We start from the raw sequence: 20,155 nt of genomic DNA on the forward strand, positions 1-20,155 counted from the left end.
GGAAGACAATGTACCGCCCACAGTATCACAACCTACCAATCCGCCACCTTTTCCGGGGTGGATTCACCGCGGATAAAAACACGGTGGAAACAGCCATTTCAAAATGAAAATGCTCACCTCTGCACACTCCACGAGGAAGGAGGGCACCATGGAGCCAGAACTTCATATTCTGCCAGCGCTAGTCTTCCTGCTCCTCTACAAGGATCATCAATGGCGGCGGCGAAGACCACGGTGAGTACTGCACCTACGAAATAGGGGAGGCAAAAACACAGGGACACACACACACTCAACACCCCAACCCCCACCCCGACCCTCACCCACTACAGCACACACACCAATGCTTATCTATACATTACAGTAACACCCCCAACCCCCCCCGGAAGAATGCAAAGACAAAAGGAAATTAGTGGAACCATTGTAATATATCAAAATACAGTAAGCAAATATATACTTATATATATACACAATAAACAAAATATACACCACGATTAGTAGTGCAGGTATTGCACCATTCATAGTCCATGGACCACTGGGCCCAAAATGCGTGGGCGAGGCCCACACAAGATACCTGATCCAAACGGAGAGAACACTGCAGGGGCATCATATAGAAATACAACAGGCACCTCAGGGGGAAGGGAAAGGGGGGCACCTCAGCCGGATGAGTGCACCACACCAGATCCACAAGGGGGCTCCATGCCCATTGATGTATCCTGGGGAGTGCAAAGCCACAGTCTCTCAAGTCTCTACAGTGGGTGGGTTGCCCACTGTTACATCATGGGGAGTGCAAAGCCACAGTCTCTCAAGTCTCTACAGTGGGTGGATTGCCCACTTTTCAATCTTGGGGAGTGCAAAGCCACAGTCTCTCAAGTCTCTACAGTGGGTGGGTTGCTCACTGTTCCATCCTGTGGAGTGCAAAGCCACAGTCTCTCAAGTCTCTACAGTGGGTGGGTTGCCCACTTTCCAATCCTGGGAAGTGCAAAGCCACAGTCTCTCAAGTCTCACAAGTGGGTGGGTTGCCCACTGTTACATCCTGGGGAGTGCAAAGCCACAGTCTCTCAAGTCTCTACAGTGGGTGGGTTGCCCACTTTTCAATCCTGGGGAGTGCAAAGCCACAGTCTCTCAAGTCTCTACAGTGGGTGGGTTCCCCACTTTTCAATCCTGGGGAGTGCAAAGCCACAGTCTCTCAAGTCTCACAAGTGGGTGGGTTGCCCACTTTTCAATCCTGGGGAGTGCACAGCCACAGTCTCTCAAGTCTCTACAGTGGGTGGGTTGCCCACTTTTCAATCCTGGGGAGTGCAAAGCCACAGTCTCTCGAGTCTCACAAGTGGGTGGGTTGCCCACTTTTCAATCCTGGGGAGTGCACAGCCACAGTCTCTCAAGTCTCACAAGTGGGTGGGTTGCCCACTGTACCATCCTGGGGAGTGCAAAGCCACAGTCTCTCAAGTGGATGCAGGTCTCCACTGGTTCTGGAGGGGAACTGGTGCCCAGAGTGCTTCATCCTGTGCAGGACAGACGGAGTGGATGCATGTCTCCACTGGTTCTGGAGGGAGACTGGTGCCCAGAGTGCATCACTCACCCCGTGACGGTCACAGTTGCATCCCTGCCGCAAATGGGCTAGCGGTGCTTTCCTTGGCGGTCTTTGCCCTGTTCAGTGGTCCTTGGCCTGTTCAGCGGTGCTTGAGTTGCCAGTGTCAGACCTGTTCAGCGGTTCTTTCCATGGCGGTCTTTGCCATGTTCAGCGGTCCTTGGCCTGTTCAGCGGTGCTTGAGTTGCCAGTGTCAGACCTGTTCAGCAGTGCTTTCTATGGCGGTCTTTGCCCTGTTCAGCGGTCCTTGGCCTGTTCAGCGGTGCTTGAGTTGCCTGTGTCAGACCTGTTCAGCGGTGCTTTCCATGGCGGTCTTTGCCCTGTTCAGCGGTGCTTGAGTTGCCAGTGTCAGACCTGTTCAGCGGTTCTTTCCATGGCGGTATTTGCCCTGTTCAGCGGTCCTTCCCAAGGCGGTCCTTCATTGCCCAGCAGGGCTGTGTCTGGCGGTCCTTCATGGGTCAGCTGGGCTATGGCTTGCGGGGCCCTCCTGGCCAGCTGGGCTGTGGCTGGCGGTGGCCTCCTGGGCAGTGACGATGGGGCTGGCGGTGGCCTCCTGGGCAGTGACTCTGGCGGTGGCCTCCTGGGCAGTGACAATGGGGCTGGCGGTGGCCTCCTGGGCAGTGACTCTGCCGGTGGCCTCCTGGGCAGTGACAATAGGGCTGGCGGTGGCCTCCTGGGCAGTGACTCTGGCGGTGGCCTCCTGGGCAGTGACTCTGGCGGTGGCCTCCCGGGCAGTGACTCTGGCGGTGGCCTCCCGGGCAGTGACTCTGGCGGTGGCCTCCCGGGCAGTGACTCTGGCGGTGGCCTCCCGGGCAGTGACTCTGGCGGTGGCCTCCCGGGCAGTGACTCTGGCGGTGGCCTCCCGGGCAGTGACTCTGGCGGTGGCCTCCTGGGCAGTGACGATGGGGCTGGCGGTGGCCTCCTGGGCAGTGACGATGCGGGCGGCGGTGGCCTCCTGGGCAGTGACGATGGGGCTGGCGGAGGCCTCCTGGGCAGCGGGGATGATGGCGGTCTTCTCCGCAGTGCTGCTTCTCCCAGACTTTGGAGATTTTTCTTCTGCCCCTTCCCCACCTTGGGATGAGTCACAGCTGAGTCGACACTCCCCCCGGGACCCATGTGAGCGGCTTGGCTGGCTGGAGTCTTCCCCCTCTCCCGTCGGGCACTCTACAACTTCTGGTGCTTCACGGGGGGGACTGGCTGTGCTGTGGCTCCATGACACACTGGCTGGCCTGGTGGCCGGTGCACTCCACATACCTGTAACAACAGGCACCACTGGTCCCGGAGATTTTTTGGCTGAGGTGCTAGTACGGGACCTATGAGTTGGGGGGGGGGGGAATAGGTTAAGGGTGGACAGGAAAAGTTTTGTTGTGACACTGGGACGGGTAGCTGGAGGGGGTTTGGGAGTGGAGGAAGAGGTGGTGGTTGTAGGAGGTGTAACTTTTGTGGATTTGGGTGCAGGTGCATGGGCTGGAGGCTGTCGTGAGGTGGATGGCTGTTGGGTGGGTGTGTGCCTGCGTTTGTATATCTTCGGAGGGGGCATCACAGACACACTGGGAGAGGACACAGGGGACGTGGAAATGGTAGTGGGGGTGGTGAGTGCACATGAGCGGGGTGTGGTGGTGGGTGTGCTGGTGCGGGACGTAGTGGCTGTAGTGGTAGTGCATGCAGGTGTGAGTGTAGACGAGACTGGGAGGGAGGAGGGAGACGAGGAGGAGGGGGACACAGTGGAGGCAGTGGATGTTGGTGTGTCTGTATTTGTGTGATGCTTGCGTGAGTGCCTGTGGGATGTGTGGTGCTTATGTTTGCCTGAGATTCCCTTGGGTGTTGAGGTGTGTGCAGGCTGGTCTGATGGTGTGCTTGGGATAGGCAGAGGTACAGGGGATTGGGTCTGGGTGGAGGAAGTTGGAGTGGGGAGGCTAGACACAGGGACAATGGCTGCCATCAGTGCTGAGGCCAGAGTCTGAACGGTTCGATGAAGGGCAGCCTGACCTGAATGAATGCCCTCCAGAAATGCATTTGTATGTTGCAACTGCCTTTCTACACACTGGATGGCATTCAAAATGGTAGACTGCCCAACAGTGAGGGACCTGAGGAGGTCAATGGCCTCCTCACTGAGGGCAGCAGAGGTGACGGGGGCAGGGGCTGAGGTGCCTGGGGCGAAGGTGATGCCCACCCTCCTGGGTGAGCGGGCACGGGGTGAAGGCTGAGGGGCTGCTGGGAGGGCAGTGCTGGTAGGGGGGGTGGCAGCTGTACCTGTTGAAGTGGGGGGCACAGAAGTTGCCGCCACCACAAGGGAGCTCCCATCGGAGGATGAGTCCGTATCGCCGGTTGCAGATCCTGTGACTGCTGTGGTGCTCCCCTCGCCCTCCATCCCACTGGTGTATTCTGAGTCCGTAGTGTGGCCCTCCATGGCCATATGGGATGCAGCTCCCTCGTGCTCCGTTGCCACTGTACCTCCGCCTGATGATGCTAATGCACACAAGAACAGGGAGACCACAAAAAGGGAGGGACGACAGAAGAAAGACAGGTTGAGTGCATGGCTTACCGCTACCATTGGCGGACAATACAGAAACAGCAGCCCCCTGCCCTACCTCGCGCTGTTGGGCTCTACAGACGCAATTCCAGGGAAATGGCCTACAAGGCTATGGACGACATCTGCACACATAGATGACACAGGGGCATGAATACCTGTACTTGGCCCTCTACAGAGGTGGGGTGGGGTGCCATATGGCCTGCCTTACGGGGGGCCTTGCCTACGGAACTCGCCCTTGCCTCGGGAAACCCACAGCCCTCCTCCCCCACCCAGACACCTTCACTGCACGCAAAGTCTGCTGAATGATAGTGTACTCACCCCCTTGTGTCTGCTGTGATGCCCTCAAGCACCCATCCAACTCAGGGTAGGCCACCGCCAGGAGCCTGAACATCAGGGGGGTCATGGTTCGACGGGCACCCCTCCCACGTTGGGAGGCCATCCCCAGCTGAGCCTCCGCCGTCTTCTTGCTCCAGCGACGAATGTCCTCCCATCTTTTACGGCAGTGGGTGCTCCGTCTGTGGTGGACCCCAGGGTCCGGATGTCCTTGGCGATGGCACGCCAAATATCCTTCTTCTGGTGGGCGCTGACCTACATGACATGTACAGGGGAAGAAGAGAAGTCATTACCAACTGCACCGTCAAAGTGAGTGGCCCACATCCCTACCCTTGCCATGTGGCACATGCATTCACAGTCCTTAATGCACGCAGAACTCTGCCCCCGTCCTTCTTACAACCAGCCCTCTCCACACAGGCATAGGCCATACAACATGCTCCCTGTGTACTTACCTGTTTGTCTGGAGGACCGTAGAGTAGCGTGTACTGGGGGAGGACCCCGTCGACGAGCTTCTCCAACTCTTCTGCAGTGAAGGCAGGGGCCCTTTCCCCAGACGCACGAGCCATTGTCTCTTCCAGACCGAGGTCACAGCAGCACTTGCAGTGTAGGTCCTCTCCTGTCGAAGATCAGGTATTGAGTGATTCAACAGATAGAAAATGGCGGTCACGTCCGGAGCGGTCATGTCCGCGGTGGTGCGTACCATCACCGCCGGCGTACATCGTCATTGGCTCCTGGGACCCATAGGGTCCAATGTTAACCAATGCAGCATTGCGCCGCGGTCTTCGACCGCCTACCGCGACGGTGTACAACGCCAGCGCAGTTACCTCACATCCCATTGTCCCACTTTACAGGTCAGGCAGCCGCCATTTCAGGGGCCCACATGGCCTAATTACCAACTGCGTCACACATACCTAGGCCTTGTCTCACAACACAAATACAGGCCACATTTTGTGTATGAATGGTGTTCTGTGTAGACTGTGGGTACATACCTCTGAGTTGTTTGACTCTGTGGTCGCTGTTGTCCTTCATAGGCACTGTCCGCTGGGACATGTGAGGAGATGGCGGAATCCTCCGGTGTACCGACCGCTGGTGGACCTGTCGACAATGGAGGAAAGAAGTTTGATCATCACCTACAGGTTTGACCGTGCCACAATCCAGGAACTGTGTACCCAGTTGGAGCCTGACCTGATGTCAGCAATCCGCCATCCCACAAGAATCCCCCCTCAAGTGCAGGTGCTATCAGTGCTCCATTTCCTTGCAAGTGGGTCATTTCAAACAACAATGGCCAAGGCATCAGGGATGTCCCAGCCTATGTTTTCCAACGTGAGGTCCAGAGTGTTGTCTGCCCTTCTGAAACACATGCGGAGCTATATCATTTTCCGTCAGGTGGAGGACTTGCCTACAGTGAAAGGTGACTGCTATGTCATGGGACATATCCCCAACATCATAGGTGCCATTGATGGGACCCATGTAGCTTTGGTCCCCCCCGACAGGAGTGAACAGGTGTACAGGAACCGGAAGAGTTATCATTCCATGAATGTACAGATGGTATGTTTGGCAGACCAGTACATCTCCCAGGTAAATGGTATGTTCCCTGGCTCTGTGCATGACGCCTACATCCTGCAGAATAGTAGCATCCCTTATGTGATCGGTCAACTCCAGAGGCACCGTGTGTGGCTATTAGGGGACTCTGGTTGCCCCAACCTGTCATGGCTACTGACCCCAGTGAGGAATCCCGGGACCAGGGCAGAGGAACGCTACAATGAGGCCCATGGGCGGACTAGGAGGGTGATCGAACGCACCTTCGGCCTCCTGAAGGCCAGGTACAGGTGCCTCCATATGACAGGTGGTTCCCTATTCTACTCACCAAAGAAGGTGTGCCTGATCATCGTGGCCTGCTGTATGCTTCACAATTTGGCTTGGCGATGACAGGTGCCTTTTCTGCAGGAGGATGGTCCAGATGGCGGTGTTGTTGCAGCTGTGGAGCCTGTGGACAGTGATGAGGAGGAAGCAGAGGAAGAAGATATTGACAACAGGGACTCAGTCATCCAGCAATATTTCCAGTGACACACAGGTGAGAGAACTTTCCTGCCTACTACAAGTACTTTAACACTTCTACCTCTATCCTGTCTGTCGATTTCAACCAGTGTATGGTCACTGAGTTGTCATTTTCCCTTACGGTTTCACAGGTGTGGTTTCCAACGTGTGTCATCTGCTTAGATTCCTCATGGACTTGAGATGTGTGACATAGGTATGTTGACATTACATTTGAAAAAGGATTTTGTCACTGCCATTGCTAATACACAATTTCGAAATCACAGACTGACTCCAGATTGTTTTGTGCTTCAAGGGTGTTTATTGAAGTCCTCAATATTGGAGGGGGTTGTAAAATGGTGAGGGGGGATGGTGGAGGAATGTCCATGGCAGAGTCCAGTCTATTAGTCTCACAGGTGCATTGCCCATATGGGCATAGGAAGTGGAGCTGGGGCAGTTCCAATATAGACAGGGTTACAAAGTGGGACAGTGGTTTGACAATCAGGGTGGTCTCATTTCTTGGCAGGGGCTTGGCATCGTGGTCTGTCTTGTTCCTGGATTTTAGGGACCGCTTGCGGGTGGTTCTCCGTCTGCAGGGGGTGGGGTGCTGGTGTGTTGGTCCTGGGGCGGTGCCTCCTGTCCACTAGTGCCGGCGGAGGTGGTGGGGAGTTCATCGTCCATGCTAGTGTCGGGGGCCCCTTGTAGTGCCACAGTGTCCCTCCTGGTGGTAAGTATTTCCTTCAGCACCCCTACGATGGTGCCCAGGGCGGAGCTGATGGTTCTGAGTTCCTCCCTGAAGCACAAATACTGTTCCTCCTGAATGCGCTGGGTCTCCTGAAACTTGGCCAGGACCGTTGCCATTGTCTCCTGGGAGTGGTAGTACGCTCCCATGATGGAGGAGAGGGCCTCGTGGAGAGTGGGTTCCCTTGGCCTGTCCGCCCCCTGTCGCACGGCAGTCCTCCCAGTTCCCCTGTGTTCCTGTGCCTCCGTCCCCTGGACCGTGTGCCCACTGCCACTGCCCCCAGGTCCCTGTTGTTGTTGGGGTGGTGGGTTATCCTGGGTTCCCTGTAGTGGTGGACACACAGCTGATTGACGTGTCCTGGGGATGGAGGCATGGGCCCGCTGGGTGGGTGCTGTGCTGGTGCTACCAGAGGGTGGAAGGTCTGTGGTGGCCTGTGCCTGTGCGAGGGGAACCAACTGTCCCGAGGCCCACTATGGTCCGGGCTGGTCATCTGGATCCAGTAGTACAGAGCTGCTGTCATCACTGTGGGCCTCTTCTGTGGGTGGGGTGGAGATGTCTGGACCCTCCTGTCTGGTGACGTTGGGTCGTGGTCCTGCAGGGGTGTAAAAGCATGATTATTGCATCTGTATGTGTCATGGTGTGCAATGGGTGGGTGACCGTGTACCCCAGTGCTAGCATTCCTGTGTGGGGGCTTGTGTGATGATGGTTGAGGGGGGTGTTATGGGTATTTGCAGTGGGCATGCTTTAGTGATGGGTGTCCATGCTTTGTTGTGTCATGCAGGGCTTGGTGTTGGGATGTGTGGTTTGTGTTATTAGTACATTTGTGAGGAGTTGGAGTGATAGGGGAGGGGCCGAGGGTGGGGGTCTGTGATAGCATGCAGGTAGGGTGGGGGATATGATAGTTAAAGGTTTGACTTACCAGAGTCCATTCCTCCACCGACTTCTGCGAGGCCCTCAGGATGCAGAATCGCCAAGACCTGCTCCTCCCATGTTGTTAGTTGTGGGGGAGGAGGTGGGGGTCCGCCGCCAGTCCGCTGTACCGCAATGTGGTGTCTTGAGACCACGGAACGCACCTTCCCCCGTAGGTCGTTCCACCTCTTCCTGATGTCGTCCTGATTTCTTGGGTGCTGTCCCACTGCGTTGACCCTGTCGACTATCCTTCGCCATAGCTCCATCTTCCTAGCTATGGAGGTGTGCTGCACCTGTGATCCGAATAGCTGTGGCTCTACCCGGAAGATTTCCTCCACCATGACCCTGAGCTCCTCCTCCGAGAACCTGGGGTGTCTTTGCCGTGCCATGGGGTGGTGTAAGTGATGTGTGGGGTGGTGTGTGTGGTGATAAGTGTGGTGATATGTAGTGGTGTGTGGTGTTTTGTGCGTGGAAGTTGTGTGGGTGATGGTGTTGAGTGCCTGTGGCTGCTAGTTTGTGGATGGTGGTGTCTCTCTCTGGCCTTCTTTTGGAATTTTTGGTAGTAGGGGTTTGTGGGTGATGTGGGTGGGTGTTTTATATTGTATTGGGTGTGTGGATGTGGTGTGTGTATGTGTATCAGGTGTGTGTATTTGGAATTGTCCAATGTGGGGATGTTTTGTAGGAGTGTGTTTATTTTGAGCGCGGCGGTGTGTACCGCCAATGGAATACCGCGGTTGAAAGACCGCCACATGGATTCGTGGGTCGTGATAGCGTGGGCGTATTTCTGTTGGCGTGACGGTGGAGGTTTTGTTTTTGCCAGTTTATCACTGACCTTTGGTGTGGCGGACTTGTGTGGGTGTCTGAATTTTGTCGGATTTCGAGATGTGGGTCATAATAGCTGTGGCGGAATTCCACGGCAGTGTGTTGGCGGTCATCTACACGGCTGTAAGCGGCTTTTACCGCCAATGTTGTAATGACCCACTTAGTCTTGTTCAATATAGTATGTTCTTTACTGTCTCCATTCTGTTATACCTTGTCATATATATGTTTTTAACTACATGTCCCAGAATGCCTCATTATGGGCTGACTGTGTAGTAGTATTTAATGGGCACTGAAGAAGGACTAACCAGCCGTGAACAAGACTGTTTGGAGCTGAAACGCGTTGGCTGGTTTTTGCTGACATAGATTAAATTTTGTTATTACTTTGGAGAAAAAAAGAGTGCAGTAGTTTCCTTTACTGTTGAACATCTGTTGGCATAAGTGGTTCCACGCGCCCACAGAGTCTGCACCGTAGTTGCTTTTATTTACCTAAATGCGATTTTGACACTAAAAATAATTTCACACCTGTAAGTGAATTCCACTTAAATTGGTTTTTCTTCTACAGGTGTTTTCACACTCAAGTGTTTTTTACACTGAAATGTGATCATGCACCAACATATGATACCACTAGCATCCTTAATTTGCACCAAGGATTAACCTGCACCTAAAATTCATTTTGTACCTGAAGTGTATATTGCTCTTATATATGATTTGTACTGCGTAATATTCTCCACACTGATGTTAATTTGCACCAATGCAACTGTTGCACCTCAGTGTGGTGTCATCTAAATGTAAGATTGTAGCTGAGGCAGAGGCTTTACACCTAATGCAACCCCTACTACCACATACCTCTCTGTACTGAGTACACCCCAAAGTGAATATTGCTGAGAGACCATTTTGAATCTCCTGCAAGATCATTAGGTTACTTCTTTTGGATCTTATTATAAACACTAAACTTAAAGTAAAGTCTGTCGTATTAATTCAGGCTGCATGATGCATATAACAAAACCTTATAAATTGTATATGATTACCATTCAAAAAAGCTTCAAATACCACACACACCAATTCCTTATTTCAAGCATGTATATCTTAATTAGTGACAAACACATAAGTCTCAGACATAGCTGCTGTTAAACTGAACTACTCTTTTTTTTACTAAGAACGCACTGTGGTGGAACTAGACACTATGGCCCTCATTCCAACCCTGGATGTCCACGGAAGCACCGCCAACAGGCTGGCGGTGCTTCATTAGGCATTCCGACCGCGGCGGTACAGCTGCGGTCGCCCAGCCGGGTCCGGCGGTTTCCCGCCGGAATACCCCCGGCTGGGAGAATCCTCCATGGCGGCGCTGCAAGCAGCGCCGCCATGGGGATTCCGACCCCCTTCCTGCCAGCCTGTTTCTGGCGGTTTTTACCGCCAGGAACAGGATGGCGGGAACGGGTGTCGTGGGGCCCCTGGGGGCCCTTGCACTGCCCATGCCACTGGCATGGGCAGTGCAGGGGCCCCCTAACAGGGCCCCAGCATGATTTTCACTGTCTGCATAGCAGACAGTGAAAATCGCGACGGGTGCAACTGCACCCGTCGCACCCCTGCAACACCGCCGGCTCCATTCGGAGCCGGCTTCTGTGTTGCAGGGCCTTTCCCGCTGGGCCGGTGGGCGCTCCCTTGGCGGGCGCCCGCCCTCCAAGCGGGAAAGTCAGAATGGCCTCCGCGGTCTTTTGACCGCGTGGCGGCCATTTGGCGGTTCCCGCCAGGCGGGCGGCGACCGCTGCCCGCCCGGGTCAGAATGACCCCCTATGCTTTTTCTACATAGAACTCAATTTAGAGTTTGGTGGACGGTTACTTCGTCACAAAATATTACTGATCATCGATCCACCTTTAGAAGTGCATTATTGCCTATGCCACTTTTTAGACGTGCATTATATCTTATGGCACTTTTAAAACGTCCATGACGTTTGTGATGCCATATTCTAAATCAGATGCTTCATCTCAAGTTACAATAACTGTTACAGGGAAAAAAATTTACTGTCTCTGGTTACCATAACCAGAAATGTGATCCCTCTGCAAACCAACTTACAAGTTCAGTCTAGATACATTAAAACAACTGCACACAACTACACCCTCTACAACTGCCTGTAAGCATGATTAATGAGACTTGCAAATAATTGCTGCATACTTCCTCACGGCCACTTATACTGACCAGAGCACAAATATTTAATTCACTTCCAATATGAACTGCCTGAAGGGAGATGATTGCAGCTTGGTAGGGGCACTAAGTGAAAGAAAGAACATTATTTTGTGGAATAAACAGCATTTTTGAGTATTCCCAAACAGAGTGAGGGAGAAAGTGTGTGTGCGTTTTTGTTTGTGTGTGTACAATTCCTGTAGAAATCCTACAGACACCTCACCATACCCAACTAAAAGCCCTTGTACTCAACTATTTATCAAAAGATACATTTAATAGGGGGGGTGTACTGCAATTCAGATACACTCTCCCTGAAGCTTCGCCCCTGTGCCTCATGCAAATCACTCCTGAACCTGATTCTGAACGTTAGGTGAGGCGGTGGTGGTGGGCGGGGACTCTAGTATCTTTGATGGCGGGACGTGTATCTGAATTGCAGCACTATTGGATAGGTAGGGGGGCAATCCTTAGAGCTGCCATGGATAATAAAAAGTTTAAAATTCTATCCTGGAATCTAGCGGGCTTAAAGTCTAAACTTAACAGAGAAGAATGGGGGAAGTTCATAGACGATCTTGATGTTTGTCTTTTCCAAGAAACATGGATGACAGAGACAGTACATCGGACTGGGTTCCTAAACTATAGCATAGAGGCTACCCGACTCCAATAGGCTGTGTAATAGGAGGCCTTCTATCTGGGTTAGAACCCATTTGATCTGTTCTATTAAAAGTCTAGCTATCGGGTCCAAAGATTAACTGGCACTGAAACTGAAACGTGACGGGGGAATTCTCATAGCTAATTTTGATAACAGATTTACTTCTCAACACCACACCTTCCCTACCATAGTAGCCTTGGATGATTTTTTGGAAAATCTTGAGTTCTCTAGACCCCTATTATTAGTGGGGGAATTCAACACCTCAAATTAACCATTTGATATGATGGCAAATCTGGTGGAGGAGGATGAGGCAAGTGGTATCCCTAGCCTGGGTTACATTAGAAAAACTAAAGTAGCATTTCATATTTGCTCTTTTGCCTCAAACATGGAATTCAGGCCTTCAATGGCCGCTCAGATTCAGATAATCCCCTAGATTTACTTTAAAGAAGATCAACTGTAGAACAGGAATTGGATACTTTCTCCTGGATACACATTGTTGGCAGTACCTGGCAGACTTGAAAGTAACTTTAAGAAAGTCTTGGTAGTTACCACAATGCACTGGAATTAGAATTATATTCTAGGTATATTAAGCCCCATGCACATTTGAGAGAAAAATATTCCATCCCAAAAGCGGTTAATAATAATAGGAGAAGGGTTAAGTGGCCTACAATTAAGAGTAACATAACCACTCTAGCACAAATATATACAGGAATTCTTCAGGCGATCTTCGACATAAATGATCCTCATGAGGGAAATATAATCCCCACCTTTGAGTTGTTTTGTAGATTGTAGCTCAAAATCTTCTTTCTCAGGGAGGGAAGGACTACGATGGTTAGCAACAATCAAGCAGAATGTTTCGATGAATGCTGCAAAGCGGCTAGGGAAGAATTGATCTGAGCCATCAAATCAAGGAACAGGTTTAATGTAGCCTAACTACGGAAACAAAATACAAGCGCACAGAGAACGGCCAAAAGGACCTGGGAAGTCAAAAAATGGAGGGACCTAATTGAAGCAGCTTAATGTAAAGATAGCAAGGAATTTTGGCATTTGATAGCAAAAGGTTCTAAAAATCAAGTTAAGGAAGAAGACTTTCATATCCCACCCCAGACCTGGATAACCCATTTTAGTGCCCTTTACACAAAGAAGGTAGACAATGGATCACGTAAAAAGGACAACGGAGAGTCAGATAGTATTTGTGCCCCAGCTGACGACTAACAAATTGTATTGTATTTGAAATCTAGGCTGAGCTTCACTCCCCTGAATAGATGTAAAGCACCAAGGCTGGAGAAAATACCAGGAGATATTTTTCTCCCTGAACCTGTGGTGTGGGCTTATCTTCTCAACCAGAGTTTCAACATAATATCCGAGGGTGCAGAGATCCCGGAGTCCTGGTTGGAGGCTGAAGTAGTTCCAGTATTTATTAAGGGTGATAAAAATGTTCCATTAAACTATGGATCCATCAGTCTGATTGATGTCTCGCAGAATCTATTTTGCAGGCACTTCTCAGGAAACACTAGGACCACTGATCACATTTTTCACTTCCTCTATCTAGTTATGTAACTATAAGAAGAGAACATGTATATGAAGTTTTTGTAGGCCTACGAGCTGCATTTGATCTCCTCTGAAGCAGATGGATCTTCCAAGAAACATCTTGCAATTATTAGACTCCATAATACCAACTTTGCCCAAGTTAGGTGGGGTAGCAAAGGTGATTTGACTGAAGGCATTAAAGTTAACAGAGGTGTAGGACAGGAGTGTTTATTAGCCCCGATGTTGTTCACTTTATCTATCAACAGGTTGATAGAATCTCTAGCTGATTGCAGCAGTGACCTTCCAGTGTTAGCAGGCCAAAAGATCTCATCTTTGCTTATGATACCCTGCTAATATCTGAGACTCCCCTGTGGTTACAAAACTGACTTGATCGGTTTTTAGTAACCTGTGGGGAACTTGGGCTGGAAGTTAATTTAGGTAAAACCAAATTTATGAGCTTCAACCCTCACAAATTGTTTAGGTGTAGAGTTAAACTGGGAGGTTCCCTGTTGGAGGAAGTCAAGCAATTTGATTATTTGGGGGTCCGACTTACTAACACCTTATCGTGGTCCACACAAATTGAGAAGAGCCAACTGACATTGCAGTAGGTAACATCAGCCATTTATAAGAAACTGCAATCCTCAGCCTATAGGCCAGCCATTCCAGCAATTGAAATCTATCGAGCAAAGAGTCTAGGAGCAGCACTCTTTGACCTTCACCGACCAATTAAAATATGAGAGTATGTTAGATCAAATCGAACTAGCAGGCAAAAAGACTATAACTAGAATTTAGATAGGACATCCTTTCACTGAACGGGGTTTGCAGTGGGTGGGCCGGTAATGCCACAATGCCATATTGTCTCTTGTGTTCAGCCAACATGTAATCTGTGGAGCATTGTCTGTTCTTTTGCCCCAGATATATTGACATTAGGAGAGTTTGGTTAAAGCTGATATGTCATATTTGCGCATGAAGTCATATAAAGGACTTCACTAGGGGCCAGATGCAGGAAACGATTAGCGAGTCGCAAACGGCAAAAATTGCCGTTTGCGACTCGCTAACAGCATTTCCCTATGCAGAAATGCATATTGCGAGTCGGGACCGACTCGCAATATGCATATCAGAATCGCAAATAGGAAGGGGTGTTCCCTTCCTATTTGCGATTCGGAGTGGCATGCAATACCATTTGCGACCGCATATGCGGTTGCAAATGGTATCGCAGTTACCATCCACTTCAAGTGGATGGTAACCCACTCGCAAATTGGAAGGGGTCCCCATGGGACCCCTTCCCCTTTGCGAATGGACTCAAAACAATTTTTTCAGGGCAGGTAGTGGTCCAAGGGACCACTACCTGCCCTGAAAAAATACCGAAACTAAAGGTTTCGTTTTTTTTTTTTAAGTGCAGCTCGTTTTCCTTTAAGGAAAACGGGCTACACTTAAAAAAACAAAACGGCTTTATTGATAAAGCAGTCACGAACATGGAGGTCTGCTGACGACAGCAGGCCTCCATGTTTGCGAGTGCCTAGACTCGCTATGGGGCCGCAATTTGCGACCCACCTCATTAATATTAATGAGGTGGGTCATTGCGACCCCATAGCGACTCGCAGACGGTGTCTGAGACACCGTTCTGCATACCAATTTGCGAGTCGCAGGGACTCGCAATTTGCAAGTCGCAAATTGGCATTTTCCTACATCTGGCCCTTAGATTCTTAAATCTGATAGCACTGAATGGCTAGTATACTCACTATCCAGGTATCTTCTTCATGCTTGGAGACTGAAATAGAAGATTGCACAAGCAGGTGCCCTGGGAACATATGCATTTGCACTTTGGACTGGAAGGGCTTCAGCTGGAGTAGAAATCCTAGTGGGATTGGGTTGTTTTGATAGTGAGATGGTTACTGGTAAGCAACAGTACCAAAAGAGGATGTGGGGCGCAAAAAGGTTCCACTTGTATTTATTCCAGTCATCATATGTTCACTTGGTCATCAGGTTTTAATCAGTAGTTTTATACTTTTATGTTGATAAAGGCTCACTCCAAACTGCAGTTGATATATTCTGAAGGTGAAGGCCTATTTTTAAGGTACAATAGTGTTTTAAATACTTAAATCTATTTTATGATTATGGGTATATTATGGTGGCAAGCTTCTCTGGGTCTTCTCTTTTCTTTTAGACAAGGACCATTGGCTGTGAAATACAAAAGAAAGCAGTAAATAATACATGTATTTGTATGTTATGATTGCTTTTATGGTTTTCTGTATGAAACCGAATAAAGTATTTTTTTTACTGAACCTGATCCTCAAGGGAACAGTCCATCCGAATCTGCCAGGTGAGATCCCCTCCAGGCAGCAAACTGAAGCTAGATCACCTGCCGGATGTGACAGAAAGTCTGCAAACTAGACTCTTCATCTTTGAGTCACAAGCACTCGCCTAATTCTTCCTGGACACCTCAATCAACACACTTATTCCAGAAGAACACATTATGCACCTCAGCCCCAGTAGTTCGAGCACCCATCTAATTACATTACGCCCAATTTTCCCATACACCTGAACACTCCATCATCACAGGTCTCACCACACATCCTCTTTCCACAATCTCCACATCTTCATACCCTAAACACAAAGAACATTCTGCCAAAGCAGCTAGAGAAGGTTCACCTCCTCTCAACCAAGAAAACACACCTCGTACACCAACACATCAAGATGGCACTCCTGTGTGAAACTTGCAAAAATGCCTTTATCTTAGACTGTGACCGTGACACTATTGCACTCAAAGAAACCTGGTGGTTTTCCTTTTCCTCCTGCTTGCCACTACTTGATCCTATTAGATTAAATTCCAGTCAGATTTTTCCAGGAGATTTCAACATCCAGAGTGAGGTAGGAGAACACATCGACAAATGTCCTATGAAATTCTTCCGACCAAAAACAACCTACTACAACTCTACACCTTCCCTGCCACAATCAGAGCTTCGCCTCAGACCTAATGTTTTCATAGGGATAACAGATTCAAATCTCTTAAATTAGATAAGCCACACCTCCCCCAATGCTGAATTAAAAACTAAAAAATTGTAAAATGTAGAGATCGCAATCAAAATGACAAGCACTTGCAAAGCCAGTGGGTCTCTTTATAATGTGCTAGCCCATGCGAGAGCAGTCATGCACAATTGTGATCAGATAAAGGGAAGTATGGGTGCTCTTTTGGCATTGTCAGTTGTGTGCTGCACCTACAGATTAATCCAACATTTAACTTCACTTTAAAATTAGCGCTTTATTTGTGGTACCGTTTGTCCACACAGTTTGTCTTTTTCTGTGCTTTCTGGGCCTGGGTCTTGTTTTCTATTCCCTCAGCTGTGTCTGCTTTTTTATCTCCCCAAGTTTCTCATACTCATGTCCTGCAGTACTGCACGTTTGCAGACTAAAAAAGCATTTGCAATGCAGTGGGTCTCGTGTTTGCTCGAGTAAGAGCTATTAGCGTTGTAAATTCCTAACTGGACTTTTCTTACCACATAAATTGAAAATGAAAAGTAAAACTGTTGACGTAAGTGAGCCGATTCAAAGCGCCATGGCTGCCATGAGCCTGAGTGCTAAGAAGAGGCACAAAAGGAATAAGAAGTTTGCTCTCAGTCAAATGTATTGGCAAAAATGCAATTATCCATGTAACAGGTTTGATGGCCAAGAAGGTAACAAAACTGTGCCAAGAAGGGACAAACGTAAAGCATTTACCAATGATAACAAAGGATTTTTGAAAGGCAAGCCCATGAACAAGTGATGATGATGGGTGTGCAGTGGGCATTGTTAAAAGACCACAGATGGATTACAACATGACAGAGCGCTTGCGTTCGACATAAAAATAGGGCGCGAACATAGAAGACACCATAGTCAGTGGTTTTAGTTATCTGTGATAATAGGTGCAATCAACCAAATCCACATTTGAGTTCTGAAGTGAGACAACGGCATGGATTTACATTGCCTGTTCAATGCTCAGGTGAGAGCTGAATAAAAATATTTTCTTACATACTGCAGTCTAGTTTTCAAGGCTGGACAAAGCTAATATAGTGTGACCGGGGTAGGTCAATGACGACACAAAGAGAAAGGCTTTTGTGAGTGCAGATGTGATTTATTTAAGGTTTAGGAATATCTGTAATGACATATGAATGTCTTTCTTGTGCTGTTTCCTCTTCGGGTTTCTTATACTGGGCTTTCACCTCTTCTTTGGTTTTCTCTCTTGCAGGGCTTTCAGGAAGCGCATGTGGGAAAAGAACAAGATAGGATATATGTAAGTCCTTTTATCTTTGTGGTTCCTTCTTTCTCTACTCTGCTCTTTTTCCTTCTCTCTCCTTCTGAAGGAATATTTCTCTCTCCTTCTAAAGAAATTTTCTTTCTCCTTCTTTTCTATTGCCTTTTTTTCCATTGCTTCTCCTCCACTGACCCTTTTCCTGTCATGGGTTACAGACTTCTGTTTTCTGTCTTGGTTCCTATATATATATATCCTGTTGTAATGTCCTTTTCTTGTCTTCTCCTCTCTTACTCTTCTTACTGTATTGTGGGTCTCTCTGTCTCTTTCTCTCTTTCCTTCTTTTTACCCTTCTGCGCTTTCTGTCTCCTTCTTGTCCTTGTGGGGCGTATTTCTGCATCCTGTCTACTGCCCTAGGGTTTCTCGCTTTTGGTTTTTATGTGGACATTCCCTCTTCCCCCTCTTTCACGTTATTGCCTTCACGCTCCTCCCTCACTCGACCTCCCCACTCCCCCTTGGTTCCTACTCCCCTTGTTCCCCTTTCCCAACCACCCTGGTCCCCCTTAAACCGTCCCAGGATGCACCTGAGTCTGCCATGCTTCTCTTGATACATGGCTTGTAGTCTTGCGTTGTGCCTCCTGGGCTGCCGCTGTTTCTGCCACGTCTCTCAGCCTCTCTCCTCCTGGAATCCGTCTTCTTTCACCGTCCTGACCTCCCGCGCTGCTCCTTGGTATACCGTCGCCGCTGCGCTCCTCTTCTCTGCCGTCTGCCGTTTTTATGATGATTTCGTCCCCGCGCACCATCATCCCGGCTCCTCCTTTGAACCCGGAAGTCCTTAGGGATTCGCTGGCCCCGTTGGTAGAACCAGGTTATTCCCGACAGCGTCAGCACCAGTCGGAGTAATGGACGGGCCGCATCGCGCCGGCCCATCACATATAGGAACCGGTAAAGACAAATATTAGTTTTCTTCTGTGCTTTTCTTGCCAGAAGTCAGTAAGCTGTGTCCTTGCCTTTAAGAGTACCACCTTTGGATCTGCATTGCCATGTTTCTGCCTCACTTACTGCTGTCCAGCCAACTGAGTGCCTGGCATTTCTGGGAATGGTTTTACCCATGATTCATCACTTAGCCTGTGCTGGGTTCTGCTCAAGCCTTTGAGACTGCCTCTTGGCTGCGTTCTGCTTCCTTCTGCTTTCGATGTGTAAGTGAGACGAAGACGGCCTGAAACTACTCAGCACCAAGGGGCATATTTATACTCCATTTGCACCAAATTTGTGTCATTTTTTAATGCAAATTCGGTGCAAAATGAACTCCATAATTAGTGTTTTGACGTTAGACCCGTCTAACCTCAAAATATTGGAGTTTACACAATTGTTTAGATGCGTGAAACTACCTTTCGTCAATGAGATGCAAGGTAGGCGTTCCCATCTAAAAAATTGTGCTAACCCTATAGCCCCATATTTATAACCAGTGCTAAAATGATGCACTGGTGGGAGGTGGTACCAAATAATGGTGCACAGCTTGCTTTGCACCATTATTTAATGCCTGGCTCAGACCAGGCATTAGGGGACTTGTGGACCCATTGCCATGTTTAAACACCATAGAATGGGGCCGCAGGTGCTCTCCCCAAGCCCCAGGAACACCCCCACCCACAACAGAGGGACTCTGGAGGATGGGGGACCCGATCCCAGGTAATTGGTGCACGTTTTGTTAAGTATTTTTTATTTTAAAATTAAAGTGCTATTGGGGCCCAACTTGGGGCCCCCTGCATAGCACAGGGTGATGTGGCCATGCCCAGGGGACCCTGGTCCCCTGTGCTGGCCATTGGGGTGGAGGGCATGACTCCTGTCTTTTATAAGACAGGAGTCACGTAGTATGGATGGTTTTGCGCCAGGAAATGATGCTAGACTGTTTAGAGGCTTTTCTTTTTCTTACTGTAACCAGCCTAACGTCATTTTTTGGTGCAAAACCCCCTTCCCCCATACCACCACCCCAACCCGGCTAACATAATTTTTCCAGGTGCTAGCCCACCCTTTGCGCCGGCTTGTGGGATTCCATAAATTTGGTGACCGGCTGGCGCTCTGTATTCACGCAAGCGTTTGCGCAGTAAGGGTCAAAATGTATAAATATGTGCCTAAGTGTGATGTGTCACAGCCAGTCACATTCCATGTGCTTAAAGGGCCCATTAGAGCCACCTTTCTCTAGGACCTGTGCTGACCTAGAACATCTATCTCATGTAGTAGTGTCCGACAGGGCTGGCCTTAGCGCTGGTGACACCTGGTGCAGAAATCTTTTTCGACGCCCACCGAAGACCTCCGTCTCCATAAATTCTTTCACTTCTACTCTCCAACGGTGCAGTTCATCTCTCCATAGCCTCTCTCCGACATACATTTCATTTTTACAGTGCAACTCCAAAGTTCACTAACGCTCAGTTCTGTGGTCTGCCTTCTACATGTTCTTTGCAGCAGGCGCATTAACCCTCCGCACTACTTTATGATGAGACACAACTTCCACTCGACAAAATTCTGATCTCTCTCCAGTAGGAACATTAACCACTGGAGTTATCTTGACATTTTTATTATTTCCTGAAGATTGCTGGTCCACAAGGAA

The 20,155-nt window shown here is 49.4% G+C and overlaps 1 protein-coding gene and 1 long non-coding RNA gene across 2 annotated transcripts in view; one reads left to right on the forward strand and one right to left on the reverse strand.

Annotated features, from left to right (window-relative positions):
- Positions 1 to 20,155, forward strand: part of S100A1 (S100 calcium binding protein A1) — a 714,879-nt gene that overhangs the window by 453,701 nt on the left and 241,023 nt on the right. The window contains exon 5 of the mRNA XM_069218075.1: positions 17,545 to 17,589. The gene's annotated coding sequence lies outside the window, so the exon portion shown is untranslated. The remainder of the gene's footprint in view (positions 1 to 17,544; positions 17,590 to 20,155) is intronic.
- LOC138268447 (uncharacterized) lies at positions 17,410 to 18,639 on the reverse strand. Its single transcript, XR_011199999.1, has 2 exons — positions 18,132 to 18,639; positions 17,410 to 17,546 (listed from the first exon to the last, which is right to left on the reverse strand). It is a non-coding gene; the product is annotated as an uncharacterized lncRNA (long non-coding RNA).

This window comes from Pleurodeles waltl, chromosome 12 (genome assembly GCF_031143425.1).
Source record: "Pleurodeles waltl isolate 20211129_DDA chromosome 12, aPleWal1.hap1.20221129, whole genome shotgun sequence".
NCBI classification, from domain to species: Eukaryota; Metazoa; Chordata; class Amphibia; order Caudata; family Salamandridae; genus Pleurodeles; species Pleurodeles waltl.